Below are 18,272 nucleotides of genomic sequence, written 5' to 3'. Positions count from 1 at the left end.
CCAGAAAATATGACCTTATTAGATCTATTTACAAGGCAACATGCATGTTTTACTATCTAGACCCTTATTCCCTGCCAGTTCAACCAACACCAAGAAGCTTGCTTCATAACCATGTGCAAAATTTACAGTCCTGAAACTATCCTGCATGCAACAACTGGAACCTATGCAATAGATGCCCAACCAGCCAACAATGTCAAACTATATGGTGCTTAAATGTTGGCAAATGACCCAAATAATGGTGGTCTGGGGTTGGTATTTGTCTGAAATTCAGAATAAGAACAAAACTTAACTCCAGGACACTACAATGGGTCCAATATTCCAAACCTTGATTATAGCAAATATGCTAATAAACCAAAGTGCTGGGTATCCTAGGTGAGTCAATGCACAAACTTCTATTCGAAAAATAATGAGTGATCTAGCAAACATACATTTTGAATTACTATTTCTGTTTATTTTTGCATTAAATGGGAAATTCTAATGAGAGAAAAATATGGAGTATATAATACAAATTTCATAAATGAGATTTACCTGATGTCTCACTGTCTTAGATGACCTTTGATTTTTTGTATGTTCGTGTCTTGCACTGTCTTACACTGGAATCACCAGTTCATTTCTATTTTCTTAACATTTGGAATAATACATCGATTGCTTGTGAATGAAAAAATAGTTGATTGCGGTCCTCACATTAGTGATGGCTGAAAAGGCGGTGTGGGATAATGCCACTTTGAAGCACTTCATTGATATTTGCAAGGAGGAGCTTATTCTTGGGAATAGACCAAATGGTTGTTTCACTAGAACTAGTTGGAAGAACCTTGAGGATAAACTTCTTGCAAGAACCGGGTTGAAACTAGTGAGGTCACAATTGAAGAATAAATTGGACAACATGAAAAAAGATACACCGTGTTCATGGAACTGAAAAATGCTGCCACTGGGCTTGGATGGGATGATGCGAATCAAACTGTTGAGTGTTCTAGCATGTGGTGGGATGAACATCTTGCGGTGAGTTAAGTTTTCTTTTTTGAAGGGAATTCTATTTGCCTTTGTTATATTTCGTTCCTAACCTTGCTAAATTTATTTTACAGCGATGCAACAACCCAGAGAGAGGTATCAAGTGTGTCCATGTCAAGTTTCGAAAGCGGGGGCCGAAGTACCTTGATGATTTACATCTGCTGTTTTAGAAGGTGCATGTCACCGGTGCTTCTGCCTCATGTCCGGGAGATATTTCTTCAAGTGACTCGAGTGATGAGGAACCAGTGGAGATTACTCCCATTGAGAAACCAAAACCAGCAGGAAAGAAGCGCAAATAATTGTCTAGTCCGATTGAAGAGAAGGAGGAGAAGAGTCTATTTTTCCGGATGTACAAGAACACATGCATGAGGATTGAAAGTGCAGTTGATAAAATTGGGTCAAGTCTTGAAGCATCATCGGCTCCTCCGCAATCCAGCCGTGTTCCAACTATTGCAGAAGATATGAGAATGGTGAAGGATTGTGGGATTCAAGAAAAAACTGCTTTGATGCACACAGCTCACTTATACTCATGAAGCCTGAGTTTAGAGAGTTTTTTGGTGCGCTTGAAACAAACGAAGGAAGGTTTGATTTGATTCAGAGGGAGCAGAGATAAAGAAGGCCACATAGATCAATTTCTCTTGTGTTTCAACCATGTATTTGCTAACGTTCTCGTATGTTCGAACAATTGTCTTGTATGTTGGAACCAGTGTTGTTTTTTATCTTCGAACCAGTTTTGTTATGTATGTTGGAACCAGTTTTGTTATGTATCTTGGAACCATTTTTATCTTGCATTTTTTGAACAATTTACTTTGTTTATGTCGATGGATGCGAATATGGAAGAGCTGGCTAGAAAAGGGCAGCAGTCTCTTCTTTTACTAAATGAGTTATCTCAACATGCTGCGCTTCTTGGAAATCTGGCTGATCTTTACAATGAGCGATATGCTAATAAAGCTGAATATAGAGCAAAAGAAGATCCGGAATCTGGTTATGATTGGGTCATGAAGTGCTTCAAGCGTCCAAGATACTTTTACAAGATGTTTCGGATGAGTACAGAGGTTTTTATGGCTCTTCATGATTTATTGGTGTCTTCATATGGTTTGAAATCCTCTAGAAATGTTACATCAATAGAATCATTAGCAATGTTCTTATGGATTGTTGGAGGGCCTCAGTCATTTTTCCAAGCTAAAAACCGTTTTGTCCGGTCAACATGGACAGTTCATATGAAATTTAAGGAGGTATTGACGTGTTTACTTAAATTAGCAAAACACAACACCAAACCGAAGGATCCAACATTTAGCAATGAACATGAGAAGTTGAAAGAACCTCGTTTCTGGCCTCATTTCAACGGTGCTATTGGTGCAATAGATGGATCACATATTCCGGTTATTGTTCCGGTTGATGAGGTAATTAACTACACTTGTCGTCATAGATATACATCACAAAATGTACTTGCCATATGTGACTTTGATATGAGGTTCACATTTGTGGTTGCTGAATGGGCGGGTTCCGCACATGATACATGGATCCTTAATCATGCATTGGCAAACTTTCCTTCATTTCCTGTACCTCCTAAAGGTAAATTGTCCCTTATACACTTTGATCATCATTTTTTACAATGCTAACTTATTTTTCATTTTCAGATAAATTGTGGCAGAACCAACCTGAATTATACCGACTCAAGTACGCGAGTCCTCACCGAAGGGCTACCTCGTACTTCAAACGGTATAAAACCATTGGTCTGTCGGGTAACGTCCCGATAAACCACCGAACTCAGGATCCAACAAGGTACCTCATACGAAGGTGAGTCCAGAGATACAATGCCAAAATATCTTACACCACAGGTAGTTACATTACAAAAATGTACAAAGCATCATTAGCTCCCACAGAGGAGAGATTATTACAAGACAGGTTTTAGTTTTCAGTCAAAGCAGCGGAATTTGAAAAGCGTAGCCATTATACACGTCGTCATTACAGATATTATGCTAGCCCTGGCATAATATCACTCGGCGGGATCGGTGTTGGCCGGGGACGGATCCCATTCTACGGACCAACCATCAGGCAAAGGGTAGGGCCACGGTGTAATGAATGCTGGCTCATCAGAAAGATTACCTGAAGCAAATCAACGAAAGCAAGGCTGAGTATACTAATACTCAGCAAGACTTACCCGGAATTGGGTATATCTTAGCCCATAACTAGACTCATGACGGCTTTTAGCTTTGGGTAGGGTTTTCAGCTGAAAAGCAACAAAGAGTAGATCCTTATTTTCAACTTTTAGCTTTCAGGTTCTAGTTGATTAACCATTCTAGGTAAGCACCTATAACTATTCAAACATGGTAGAATCTTTACTCAAACATCATCTTTGATAATCACATAATTGCTCTTGTTACTCTATGTGGTAAAGGGAATAAGCAGTCTCATACATCGTGAGAGGCGGACGATTCTGAATCGAGATTCAACCCTTGCAAGGTAAACCTAACGCACACGCTTGGAACACCACAGGGTCGTTCCGAAGCAACCGTTTACCTTTCATTCCGACTCGTGGATCAGATCCACCACAAGCGACTGCAGGTCATACGCACTTCCAAAGTGCAGGACGTACGTCTGTAGCGCGACTACAAAACCCGTACTCCTGGTTGCCCAGCAACACATATGCCTACACGTCGAACAAAGTAACCAAAAGAAGCAAATACATGTGGTGGGGGGTATGTCCACTCCTCGGGCCGATCGGTTACTAAGCTTACCGCTTACCATATTTCACGGTATGTGGCTAGTACTTTCAAACGCTTAACCACCGCTACCACACACTACGACCTTATTAAATTCATCAAAACAGACGGGGTATCATCTTGACCATGATACCTCATAAAACTCCCGTCCGTCATCCTTATAATGATAACAGGAATGTAAACATCACAATTCCTATATCGCGCGAGTGACAGGAAATCACTCGACTTCTACCGGTCCTATAAGCAGAGCAGCTATTCGGACTCAAGTTCTAGTGTTCAATACATAGGTTCCTGGAATTATGCAACTAAGGTTTACAAACAACTCCTAAGAACTTAATGTATAAAGATATACATAAATAGTATAGGTTGCAGTGTAATAAAGTAGGGGTTATGTCCGGGGCTTGCCTTCGCTGGTAGGGTTGGGGTTAGTCAAACTATTTTCTTCCGAACCTTGGTTCGGGGCTTCAGAGAAATCCGCGACGAGATTCCCGGAGTCTTCAGAATAACCTCCTTCTTGATCCGGAATCAGCTGATAGTCCCCGTCAGCGAGAGTGGTTGAGTCTACATGATATGCAAGTTGAAGTTTAATGGATGTATCCATTTTCATTTCAATTTCCGATAAAGTTGCAATCCAAATAAAAGAAAACTATATTACAATAAATAACCAAACTACTCTCTACTGGGCAGTCATTTATCAAGTATTAACTAAACTAACTAGTCTCGTTAGGCAACAGGGTGGTTACCCTAAACATCCGATTAACTATAATAAGTAGTATATCAGTTTACTATAAGCAACACTAAATACACTTAACAAACTCTATTTATTTTATTAGCTAAATATTGTAATTAATCTTAGGTTATTACTTAATTATGGCTAACTTGGATTAATTAACCAAATCTTGAATTAATAAAAATAATTAGTACTTATGAAAATTATCATAGGTGGGTTTTATTGAAATTCTACTCTAAAGGAACTAAGCCACAAAATTAAACAAGATTATAATTGGAATTTTCAAGATATAATTATAATTGGAGTTTTACACTAAAACTAGAGTTCAGAATTTAAGAACATCATGAATTACTCAAGATTAAAAGTCCAGAAAAGTTTCAAAATTTTTCATGCATAACAATTATTATTTATGAATTACCTTTGAATTTAAGTTTGAAATTTATAACTCAAGTTATATTAGGTTTCTGTTTCTCAAATTTTTGTCTTAAATTACTCCTGTTGTAACAAAGCTAAGATAAATTTTTCAGCCCTAAATATGAAGGAACACATTTGGAATTAAATTAAGTAACTTTTATCAACATATAACAAAAAGTACTCGAAACCTAAGCAAATGAACAGTAAAGTACTCGAACTTTTTACACAGAGCTATACATAGCACCTACAATCTGTGATCCAAATTTCAGCTTTAACACATGCCTACAACATGAGATACAATTAAAACACTTATTTTCTAATATTTAATCTACATCAGAAAATATACACCTACAGCTCAAACTTCCTAAACAAAATAGTCGAATTTGACTTAAGGATTCCAACAAAATTTAGTTTGCATTTTTATGATTTTTCCTCGAATAGATACAGAATTTCTAAGTTGACAGCCTAATTTACACAAAAGGTCCTTCGGTCACTATTCCTTTGAGTCTAAGGCTACGCACTTAACCCCCTGGTTTTCTTTTCCTTCTAACCCGAGGTCCTTGGCTGTGAACCAGAACAGAGCAAGGCGGGGGCGGCCGTGTTCCGGCAACGGTGATCACCGGCGGTGAGGTCCAAGGGCAGGGAAAGGCTCAGGGTCTTACTGTGGTCTCGTTGCGCTACTTGTCGTGGACGGGGATGGCCGGAACAGTGGAGTTCGACTCGAGCCCGAAGTGACGGCGGAGGGGTCACCGTCGACGGCGGAGCTCTGGTGGTGAATGTTGGCCAAGATCCTGCGCACGAGAACCAGTGAGTCCTGGGGAACGTGTACGTGCAACTAATTGAATGAAAACACGTTGGATCAAGGGGAATCGACGGAGACCGATGCGGCGGCGGCGAGGAGAAACGCCGGCGAGCGTCGGGAAAGCTCTGTGGTGCACTAGAGAGCCAATGGATAGGTCGAACAGCTTCAGGGTGATGATGTGGTGCTGTTTATGGTGTTGTGGTGGCTCGGGACTGCTTGAGTGGTGCTGCCCACGGGCGTGCAGTGAGCGGCCGGAGCGGAGGAATGTAAACATCACAATTCCTATATCCCGTCCGTCATCCTTATAATGATAACAGGAATGTAAACATCACAATTCCTATATCGCGCGAGTGACAGGAAATCACTCGACTTCTACCGGTCCTATAAGCAGAGCAGCTATTCGGACTCAAGTTCTAGTGTTCAATACATAGGTTCCTGGAATTATGCAACTAAGGTTTACAAACAACTCCTAAGAACTTAATGTATAAAGATATACATAAATAGTATAGGTTGCAGTGTAATAAAGTAGGGGTTATGTCCGGAGCTTGCCTTCGCTGGTAGGGTTGGGGTTAGTCAAACTATTTTCTTCCGAACCTTGGTTCGGGGCTTCAGAGAAATCCGCGACGAGATTCCCGGAGTCTTCAGAATAACCTCCTTCTTAATCCGGAATCAGCTCAAAATCTCAAAGGGTACTATTTTATTTTGAACTTTTGAACACAACTTAAATTATAAACTTTATGTGTTAATTTAAACAAAATACTCTAATGTTTGGGGTCTCTTTGTAAGTTTTTCTGCAGTAATCATGACTAGCTCTTTTTACACTTTAGTCCTTAGGTAAAACTAAGTTTTACTTTTATCTTTTTACCATTTCACATGTAAGTCCTTATATCTTTGTATTAATCACATAAAGGTCCTTAATTTCATATAAAGTCTATTCCCCTTAGGTTTATTTAACTTTTGCTCTTTTCTTTTCTATAGCCATCTGAAATTTGACACTTAAGAACATTTTTACACACTTGCACATAAGAATTTATAAAACTCATAATTTACAAATATACCCTTATTGCTTTGTACAACTTGTATACATTATAACATGCTTACATATAATACACCCAAACTTAGTATCTAGTTGTCTAACTACCTGGATATTACAGCCTTCCCCCCTTAAAAAAAGAATCTCGTCCCGAGATTCCGAAGCTGAATAGAACCGAATGATTAGATTTGGGGATTGGCTGGAAGGAAGTCTGGAAAATTCCGTTGAAGATAGGACTCTGTTTCCCAAGTCGCTTCTTCTTCGGTGTGATGATCCCATAAGATCTTATACATCTTAACTGCCCTTCTTCTGGTGAATCTTTCCTTAGTATCCAGAATTTGAAAAGGTTGTTCGATGTACGATAGATCGGGTTCAATCTCAATGGCACATGTCTCAACGATTTCCGTGGGTACTTTGACACACTTCTTAAGTTGAGAGACATGGAAAACATCGTGAATAGCAGCCAATTGAGACGGAAGGCGAAGCTTGTAAGCCACTGGGCCACAAACATTAAGAATTTCAAAGGGTCCGACATACCGAGGTGCTAACTTCCCCTTTATGCCAAAACGTTGGACACCTTTGGTAGGAGATACTCGGAGATAGACAAAATCTCCTACTTGGAATTGCAGAGGTTTCCTCCGTTTATCTGCGTAGCTCTTCTGTCTGGACTGAGCAGTTTTAAGATTAGATTGGATAATCCTAACCTTATCTTCGGCTTCAATAACTAGGTCCGGTCCGAAGATTTTGCGTTCACCGGTCTCTGACCAACTCAAAGGAGTTCGACAGCGGCGACCATATAACGCTTCGAAAGGAGCCATTTGAAGACTAGCTTGATAACTGTTGTTATAAGCAAATTCAGCTAGAGCAAGGCACTTGTCCCAACTTGTACCATAGTGAATAATACAAGCTCGGAGCATGTCTTCAAGGATTTGGTTAACTCGCTCAGTCTGCCCATCAGTCTGGGGATGATACGCAGAGCTTCGAATTAGTTTGGTCCCTAGAGCTGATTGCAATTGCTCCCAGAACCGTGCGATAAATTGGGGTCCTCGATCAGATATGATGGTTTTTGGAACCCCATGCAATCGAATGATTTGTTCCAGATAGACTTCGGCATACTTCTTAGCAGAGTAAGTGGTATGCACAGGGAGGAAATGAGCTATTTTTGTGAGTCTATCAATGATTACCCATATGGAGTCATGTTTTTGAGATGTGTTGGGAAGACCGACAATGAAATCCATGCTAATGTCTTCCCATTTCCATGACGGAATGGTTAATGGCTGAAGTGTACCAGAAGCCTTGAGATGACTGGCTTTGACTCTCTGGCACGTATCACACTCGGATACATATTTGGCAATTTCTCTCTTCATTCTGGTCCACCAAAAATGTTGCCGAAGATCTTGATACATCTTGGTGCTACTAGGATGAATAGAGAATTTGGACAAATGTGCTTCGTCGAGGATTTGCTTACGAAGTTGATGATCCTTAGGCACAACAATCCGATCGTTGAACCATAGGACTCCTTGATGATCAGTGTGAAAACACTGATATTTAGCTTCTCCCTGGGATAGCTTGGATTTGATAATTTTGACACCCTCATCATGTAGTTGTGACATGACGATTTTATCCCGCAGAGTAGACTCAATGGAGATTAAGTTTAAACTACCTTGGGGAATAATCTCAAGATTGAGTCTTCTCATTTGATGGCAAAGAGTGTCATTAAAGGTGGATATGGTTAAGCAGTGACAATGTGACTTGCGGCTAAGTGCATCCGCAACCACATTAGCTTTGCCCGGATGATAGTGTACCTCAAGGTCATAATCTTTGATTAACTCCAACCAACGCCTTTGCCTCATATTTAGATCAGCTTGAGTAAAAATATACTTGAGGCTCTTATGGTCTGTGTAAATGTTACACTTAGCACTCATAAGATGATGTCTCCAGATCTTGAGAGCATGGATAACTGCTGCCAATTCAAGATCATGTGTTGGATAATTTTGCTCATGAGTCCGAAGTGCTCGGGATGCATATGCAATAACCCGGTTGTTTTGTATAAGAACACAACCAAGGCCAATTCCAGAAGCATCGCAATAGACATCAAAAGGTTGAGTACTATCTGGCTGAGCTAGTACTGGAGCAGTCGTCAGAAGTTTTCTCAAAGCGTGAAATGCTTCCTCACACTTATCATCCCAACGAAACTTAATTTCTTTCTTAAGTAGCTCAGTCATGGGTTTAGCTATCTTGGAGAAGTCTGGAATGAATCGGCGATAATATCCTGCCAATCCAAGGAAACTTCGTATTTGATGGACTGAAGTGGGAGGGTTCCAGTCCATAACCTCTTGAACTTTGGTTGGATCAACCGATATGCCTTGACTAGAAATAGTATGTCCCAAAAATTTCACACTATCCAGCCAGAATTCACATTTCGAAAATTTGGCATAAAGGCGATGATCCCGTAGTCGTTGAAGAACGACACGTAAATGATTAGCATGGTCTTCTTTGGTTCTGGAGTAGATCAGAATATCATCGATGAAGACCACAACAAATTTATCGAGCTCCGGCATAAATACAGAATTCATGAGATACATGAAATATGCCGGTGCATTGGTAAGTCCGAATGACATAACCAGATATTCATAAAGTCCATATCTGGTTGAGAAGGCCGTTTTTGGAATGTCACTAGGCCTGATCTTGATCTGATGATAACCAGAGCGTAAGTCAATCTTAGAGAAGACCTTAGCTCCGGCTAGCTGATCGAATAAAATGTCAATGCGGGGAAGAGGGTACTTATTTTTAATAGTAACCGCATTGAGTGGACGGTAGTCGACACATAGTCTCAGACTATCGTCTTTCTTCTTGACAAAAAGAGCAGAACAACCCCAAGGTGAAGCACTGGGGCGTATATAACCCTTATCAAGAAGATCTTGGAGCTGAATTTTTAGTTCTGCTAATTCGTTTGGAGGCATGCGATACGGCCTCTTGGAAATTGGAGCAGTGCCCGGTTGAAGTTCAATGATGAACTCGATGTCTCTATCTGGGGGCATTCCAGGCAAGTCGTCTGGAAAGACATCGGGGTATTCACATACTATAGGAATATCCTTGACTTGGATATTTGTGATGGTATAGGTGCAAGGATGCACACATTGCGGCTGAGGCAGATAAAGGGTGGTGATCCCATAGTATGGTGAATCAATTTCAACAACTCGGGAAGAAATATCTAGCCGGACTCGATGTTTAGTCATCCAGTCTGTCCCAAGTATAATATCAATACCCTCCAAACTTAGTAAAACCAAATCAGTTTTGATTTCTATACTACCAAACTGAATTGGCACACTTTTAACCATTTGGTTAGAGGTGATTTTTCCTCCAGGGGTAGAGATCATGTATGACCCCTGGATAGGACAAGAATCAAGTCCTAGTCGGGTACCACAGTTGTTACTAATAAAGCTATGTGTTGCTCTAGAATCAAATAAAGTAACAACTGGTTTGTGGTGAATAGAAAATGTACCCGACATGACAGGAGCTCCATCTGGAAGATCTGCAAGAGTGGTGAAGTTAATTCGTCCTTGCCGGACTTGCATCACCGACTTCTTGCCCTTGTTTTGGTTTCCCTGAGTAGAGCTTTGCCCGGGATTAGGCTTCTTGGGCCGCGGACAATCTCGGATGAAATGATCCGCACTCCCGCAATTGAAGCAGCGATAATTGCTACCTTTCTGTGGCACTTGTTGAATACTTGGCCGTTGGCCAGATTGTTGTGCTTGTTGCGGGGGCACAGGAGGTCTGTACCTTCCTTGCTGCTGGGGCGGCCTGAAAACCAATCTACCCGTTGGGGCATTGCGCTGTGGTGCTTTGGGCGGCGTATTGGGAACAACCCGACACCTCGGTGGTTGAGTGCTCGAGGGTCCAGCAGGGTTCTTCCGCTTTTTCTCGGCATAATGCGCCACAATGCAATCTTCTTGAGTTAAGGCCATATTAACCAACTCACTGAAAGTATTAGCCCTCACAAGATTCAGGCGTTCCTTGAGTTTGGTGTTAAGGCCCCGGCGGAAACGGTCTTGTTTCTTGGCATCATTATCCGCATGATACCCCGCATATTGGCACAGATGATTGAAATTCTGTGCGTACTGCAGAACTGTATTGGCACCTTGAGTAAGAGCCAGGAACTCATTAAGTTTTCGCTCCAATAGTCCTGCGGGAATATAATGCGCTCGAAAGGCGACCCGGAATTCATCCCATGTGATGACATGCCCTGCAGGTTGCATGGCATAAAAATTGTCCCACCAGATTCGAGCAGCACCACGAAGTTGTTGAGCAGCAAAGGAAGCTTTGCTAGAATCCGCACATGGTATGGTCAGGAGAGCGAACTTTGATTCAATAATATGGAGCCAGGCATCGGCATCTAATGGTTCTTCCGCCTTACTGAAGAAAGGCGGCTGGGTACTAAGAAAATCTTGGTAACTAGCCACAGGAGGATTGTGATCATCACGGCCTCCTCGGAATTGATGCTGCTGGTTTTGCTGGGCTTGTACCAGCAGGTTGAGCAGCTCCGTTTGCCGAGCCATGACTTCGGCAAGGTTGGGAGGAGGTGGTGGCGGTTGTTGGGAACCGCTGGCCTGATCAGCCCGGAAACCTTCCGGGGTTCCACGTGTGGCTCCAACCATCTGAAACAAAGGAGATGTCCATCATTAACCATATAGCCTTACTCCCAATTTCAGAAGATATAAACAAAGCACATACTCCATTCAATCATCTCATTTCAGAATCATAAGGATAATGAACAGGATGATAAAACAGGAAACTTATATTACAATATTGGTTCTTTTGTTTTCCACATCGTACATCCGAAAGATCTCTACGCAGGCCATCTATGTTACAACAATTGGCATGAGATTTAGCTAAGTTACATACTCCTTAAGCTATTACACTCCCCATAGGTTACATCTAGATAGTCGATGATTTGCTAAACTAAAAATCGTCAAAGTTGCCTACAGAAGATTGACTGCCAGAAGAAGAGTGATGGGGACTAAGAACTGGATCCTCATGCTCAGAGTCAATCTCTGAAACACCCTCAATCTCTTCTGGATCTTCTTCTTCTTCTTCAGGTACTATGGGTATAGCGGGAAGTATCGGTTGCTGCTGCAATTCCTCAAGGTGAGCCTGGGCATCATCAGCCACAAGTATCAGATCATGAATTTGTGCCTGTAGGAACGCAATAACAGTATCACGCTGAGTGATAATATGATCACTCTCATTGATCTGATCTTCACGATGGAGGATTGTCTCATCTCTTGCTGCAATAACTTCATCCTTCTGAGTCACCAAAGCTTGTAATTCTTCTATTTGGGTTACTTGATGGTCAGCATTCCGATAGTGACTTTGAGCCACACCAGTTATCTGACTCACCCCATGACGCAGTAGCATCTGGTAATGATATTGCACATCCATAAACCTAGTAACGATACGGATGGTTTCTTCAGCCAGATCTCCTAGCAGATGACCATGATGATCTGTCCGAAAATCCCAGTCCGAATTACCCGGGTCTATGGTAGGAAATAACCCAATAGGATATGCAGCAACTTCAATCGAATGTTGATTGCAAAAGAGTTTGATAGCTTCTAAAGCAGCAGTTTCAAGAGTATCCACTAGACGATATCCAACCACTTCCACTTCTATGGGAGGCCATAAGGAGCGGAAAGGATGTTGAGGAATTATCATCTTAACCCTGCAGCGGGGAACTCCTTCTTCACGATACTCTACCCCATCATACAGAGGAGGCTCTATATAATGAAACATACTCAAGGATTCCCACAAAAGACGAGGAAACCCTTCCCAATGTAAACCATTGGTGTGAAAGTGCCCCTCCTGATCCCAAAAGGTATTAGCAGGAGCAGCCATCTGCGACAACAATGCAAATGGTAAGATATTTTTACCCTATTGAGAAAATTTACAAGGTAAAATTGGATTAAGATAGCTGATTCTGATAACAGCAAAGGCTGGAAATCAGATGGATGCCTAAGATACTCAACTAAAGATTCTTACTTACTCAAACTAAGAAAAACCAATATGTTGCCTATTTCTTAGGAAACATTAATTTAAGCATTCGATTTAGTTGATTAATGGATTATGCATGCACGTACTAACCGATCTCACAAACAAAAATTAACTGCCAAGTAATCTTGGTCTTACGTGGTTAGTTACGGTGGCACAATATAAATACGTCTCTCACTATTAACTAGTCGATAAACCCTATCCGTCCTAGTTTCGGAATCGTGATTAGTGTACCTGCAGAAGACCACAATGCATATATATATATTCAATGGACCTTTCATGCCAGCATGTCATGAAAGCGTCCCCATTCATTACTGCTCACTATAGAAACAGTATCTGTACAATTACCGCCGTACAGACAACGTTAACATACGTTATTTGAATAACGTATTCACGGGGGTACCGCAAAATGCGGGGGTATGAACAGCGATCGCCATACCCTGCGCCGAACCATATACTCCCAATGTAGTCAACCGAGGTTGGTACATTGGCAGCATCTCAAGTAGGCCACTGCTTGAGAAACAGCGTTCGGTTCGCATCACCGACAGGAAGGCCAAGCTCCCTCAGTTGGCTGAGGATTCTTACCTTCTTACCTCCCGATCGAAGATGTCGTTACATAATTGTAAAGTTGAATTGTGCATGAAATTAAATTTCAACTAAAAAGTAATGCTGGGAGTTAGTCATATATATATATATATTACAGCCACCTTTAATTCCCATAATAGTATTACCCTAGGGCTTACGTACTATACATAATCCTTAACGAACCAACGTAGTTCGCAATTATTTGATTAATGAATTTTTATACTAAAAATTACTTTTTAAGGCTAATTATATCTCCAGGGTACACTTGTTAGCTCTGATATCAGCTGTGGCAGAACCAACCTGAATTATACCGACTCAAGTACGCGAGTCCTCACCGAAGGGCTACCTCGTACTTCAAACGGTATAAAACCATTGGTCTGTCGGGTAACGTCCCGATAAACCACCGAACTCAGGATCCAACAAGGTACCTCACACGAAGGTGAGTCCAGAGATACAATGCCAAAATATCTTACACCACAGGTAGTTACATTACAAAAATGTACAAAGCATCATTAGCTCCCACAGAGGAGAGATTATTACAAGACAGGTTTTAGTTTTCAGTCAAAGCAGCGGAATTTGAAAAGCGTAGCCATTATACACGTCGTCATTACAGATATTATGCTAGCCCTGGCATAATATCACTCGGCGGGATCGGTGTTGGCCGGGGACGGATCCCATTCCACGGACCAACATCAGGCAAAGGGTAGGGCCACGGTGTAATGAATGCTGGCTCATCAGAAAGATTACCTGAAGCAAATCAACGAAAGCAAGGCTGAGTATACTAATACTCAGCAAGACTTACCCGGAATTGGGTATATCTTAGCCCATAACTAGACTCATGACGGCTTTTAGCTTTGGGTAGGGTTTTCAGCTGAAAAGCAACAAAGAGTAGATCCTTATTTTCAACTTTTAGCTTTCAGGTTCTAGTTGATTAACCATTCTAGGTAAGCACCTATAACTATTCAAACATGGTAGAATCTTTACTCAAACATCATCTTTGATAATCACATAATTGCTCTTGTTACTCTATGTGGTAAAGGGAATAAGCAGTCTCATACATCGTGAGAGGCGGACGATTCTGAATCGAGATTCAACCCTTGCAAGGTAAACCTAACGCACACGCTTGGAACACCACAGGGTCGTTCCGAAGCAACCGTTTACCTTTCATTCCGACTCGTGGATCAGATCCACCACAAGCGACTGCAGGTCATACGCACTTCCAAAGTGCAGGACGTACGTCTGTAGCGCGACTACAAAACCCGTACTCCTGGTTGCCCAGCAACACATATGCCTACACGTCGAACAAAGTAACCAAAAGAAGCAAATACATGTGGTGGGGGGTATGTCCACTCCTCGGGCCGATCGGTTACTAGGCTTACCGTTTACCATATTTCACGGTATGTGGCTAGTACTTTCAAACGCTTAACCACCGCTACCACACACTGCGACCTTATTAAATTCATCAAAACAGACGGGGTATCATCTTGACCATGATACCTCATAAAACTCCCGTCCGTCATCCTTATAATGATAACAGGAATGTAAACATCACAATTCCTATATCGCGCGAGTGACAGGAAATCACTCGACTTCTACCGGTCCTATAAGCAGAGCAGCTATTCGGACTCAAGTTCTAGTGTTCAATACATAGGTTCCTGGAATTATGCAACTAAGGTTTACAAACAACTCCTAAGAACTTAATGTATAAAGATATACATAAATAGTATAGGTTGCAGTGTAATAAAGTAGGGGTTATGTCCGGAGCTTGCCTTCGCTGGTAGGGTTGGGGTTAGTCAAACTATTTTCTTCCGAACCTTGGTTCGGGGCTTCAGAGAAATCCGCGACGAGATTCCCGGAGTCTTCAGAATAACCTCCTTCTTAATCCGGAATCAGCTCAAAATCTCAAAGGGTACTATTTTATTTTGAACTTTTGAACACAACTTAAATTATAAACTTTATGTGTTAATTTAAACAAAATACTCTAATGTTTGGGGTCTCTTTGTAAGTTTTTCTGCAGTAATCATGACTAGCTCTTTTTACACTTTAGTCCTTAGGTAAAACTAAGTTTTACTTTTATCTTTTTACCATTTCACATGTAAGTCCTTATATCTTTGTATTAATCACATAAAGGTCCTTAATTTCATATAAAGTCTATTCCCCTTAGGTTTATTTAACTTTTGCTCTTTTCTTTTCTATAGCCATCTGAAATTTGACACTTAAGAACATTTTTACACACTTGCACATAAGAATTTATAAAACTCATAATTTACAAATATACCCTTATTGCTTTGTACAACTTGTATACATTATAACATGCTTACATATAATACACCCAAACTTAGTATCTAGTTGTCTAACTACCTGGATATTACATAAATACTATCTTGTTGACTCCGGTTATCCAAATCGAACTGGATACCTTGCACCTTTTAAGGGGACTACGTACCATATACCAGAATTTCGTCATCGTCGTGCACGTCCACCGCAAGGAAAGCATGAGTTATTCAACTTTTTGCACTCCTCTCTCCGCAATGTCATTGAGCGAGCATTTGGAGTTCTCAAGCAAAAATGGCGCATATTGAAAGCTATGCCGAGTTTCTCAGCTGACCGGCAGAAAGAGATCATTATAGTTTGTTTTGCGCTACACAATTTCATTCGTGATAGTCAGTTGCGTGATAAGGAGTTTGAGAGGTGTGACGCAGATGAGGAGTATATGCCAGGAGCATCAAATGTTGAGGAACAAACTCAAGATGATGGTCGTGAGATAGAGGGAGAGAATGAAGTTACTATGAACACAATTCGTGATAGGATAGCTGCTTCGATAGAAAATGCAAGGGGAACATGAGATTGCTATGTAGCTGACAACTCTTTTGAAATTAACAATGCACTTATTTATATATGTAATATAATTTCGTGAAAAACATGTCGCCAATGCAAAGTTTACATCATTACGCTCATTTTACATATAAACAACATATCAGGGTCTCAAGGGCATTACGGACATTTTACATCAATTCACAGTTTCACAGCAGGTTGAACCAAACGGCGTTCAGCTTTTTCACAGCAGCTTTCTCACAGCAGCTTTCTCACAGCAGTTTTTCCACAGCAGCTTTTTCACAGCTCACAGCTGAACCAAACGCACCCTAAGAGATTAAGTCCGTCTTATCTCTTATTCATCTTGTTTATCTCTTATTTATTCCGTTTAAATAGGAGATAAGGCTAACCAATACAGGGGGAATCTACTCGAGATATGTTCTGGTACGATTCTTTAACTGGTGTTGGTTAGTATCTTTGTAACCCTGCCCTCTTGGATATATAAGGGAGGACAGGGACCCCTCTCAAAACACGATCTCTAGATCATTCTACACCAAAGGCAATACAAACCATCATACAGGACGTAGAATGTTACACATCTTGCGGCCTGAACCTGTCTAAGCTTTGTGTTCCTTGCACCTTCGAGTTCCTGATCTCGGCGTCTCCTCACCCAAAACTTACCACCTTGGGCATATCCCTCGGTGGGCAGCCGGTTAAACACCGACACGTTCTGCATAGCAGACGGGAGTATGGTCGTACAGTCACGCTGTAGACGTACGTCCTGCACAATGAATGTGCGTATGGTCCTGTAGTCGCTTGTGGTGGCCCTGTTCCACGACCCGGAATATGAGGGGAATGATTGCCCGGAAAGTTAAGTTTCCGAGCGTGTGAGTTAGGATCCCTTGCAAGGTTATGAAATTCGATTCAGAATCGTCCGTTTCTCTCGGAGATTGAGACTACTTGATACTTCTGCCACATAGAGTAATAACAGTAACAATTAATGGAATAATTTTGATGTGTGCTTAATATCTACTTTTGTTGACTAGTATAGGTGCTTACCTAGAATGGTTAAAAGAAACTAGAATCTGAAAGCTAAAACATGAAAGTAAGGACATACTCTTTGTTGCTTTTCAGCAAAAGAAAACTAGAGTCGTTCAACCTATCATGGTCTAGTTATGGGCTAAGTATACCCAATGTCGGGTAAGCCTTGCTGAGTATTAGTATACTTAGCCTTACTAGTAATATGGTTTTCAGGTATGTCGTTCGTGACTCAAGAGGATAGTCTAACTTGGCCCAGTAATGTTCCTCTTGGCTAGTCCGTGGAATGGGATCCGTCCCCGGCCGGCAATGACCCTTCGATGTAACGCCATGCTTTGGGCTAAGTATGGAGCCTACCTCTGCGACGTATGTAGTCGCATTATTTTTCCGCTGCTAACTCTGAACAATGTCCGGTAAACTTGAAGTTTCGAATAATACTTGTATAAATTTGTATTAGCTAGGATGAAACAAAACCTCTATGTAATAATGTTTAATTAATCTGTGGTGTAAAAGTTGCAAGCTGTTTTAAGGCTGGACTCGTCTTCTTACGAGGTAAACCGATCCTGTGTAACCGTGGTTGAATCGGGCGGTGACCCAACAGACCAATGAGTTGTTCCGTTTGAAGTGCGCTGAGCTTCTATCGTGTGCTTAAGTGAGGACTAGCGCACTTGAGCCGGAATAATTCAAACGGTTCTGCCACAGATACAATGATCTCCATTGACACTATCATCTTTGAGGAGTACCCATCATCACCATTAGGAGTCTGCTTGGCACGACTTCGGCTGGCTACAGTGGCTGGAGCCGAAGCCAGCGGAGCCTAGCCAAACGGAGCCTAGGTGTTTAGGGATGATTACCCTTGATTCCCTTGTTCACCACTCGATGGATTTTCTAGAGAGAGCATCATCCGTGGTAAGGTAGATAGATTCTAAGTTTCATTTAAGGATCGTATATTTAAAGCCTCTCTGTATAGATTCTTATGAAAATGTAAGTTCGGATTGGCATATGATAGAAATAATGATGCCAATATGGCTCCATCTTGTGTGCTTATGATATTTATGAAGCGGCTCAAAAACAAAT

General features: G+C 41.3%; 1 pseudogene; it reads left to right on the top strand.

Annotated features, from left to right (window-relative positions):
* The first annotated feature begins 691 nt into the window (after positions 1–691).
* Positions 692–1,377, top strand: LOC112902227 (annotated as a pseudogene).
* The last annotated feature ends 16,895 nt before the right edge of the window (positions 1,378–18,272 follow it).

The sequence above is a fragment of the Panicum hallii genome, chromosome 8, assembly GCF_002211085.1.
Source record: "Panicum hallii strain FIL2 chromosome 8, PHallii_v3.1, whole genome shotgun sequence".
Taxonomy (NCBI): Eukaryota; Viridiplantae; Streptophyta; class Magnoliopsida; order Poales; family Poaceae; genus Panicum; species Panicum hallii.
This window is presented reverse-complemented; position numbering and strand designations above follow the sequence as displayed.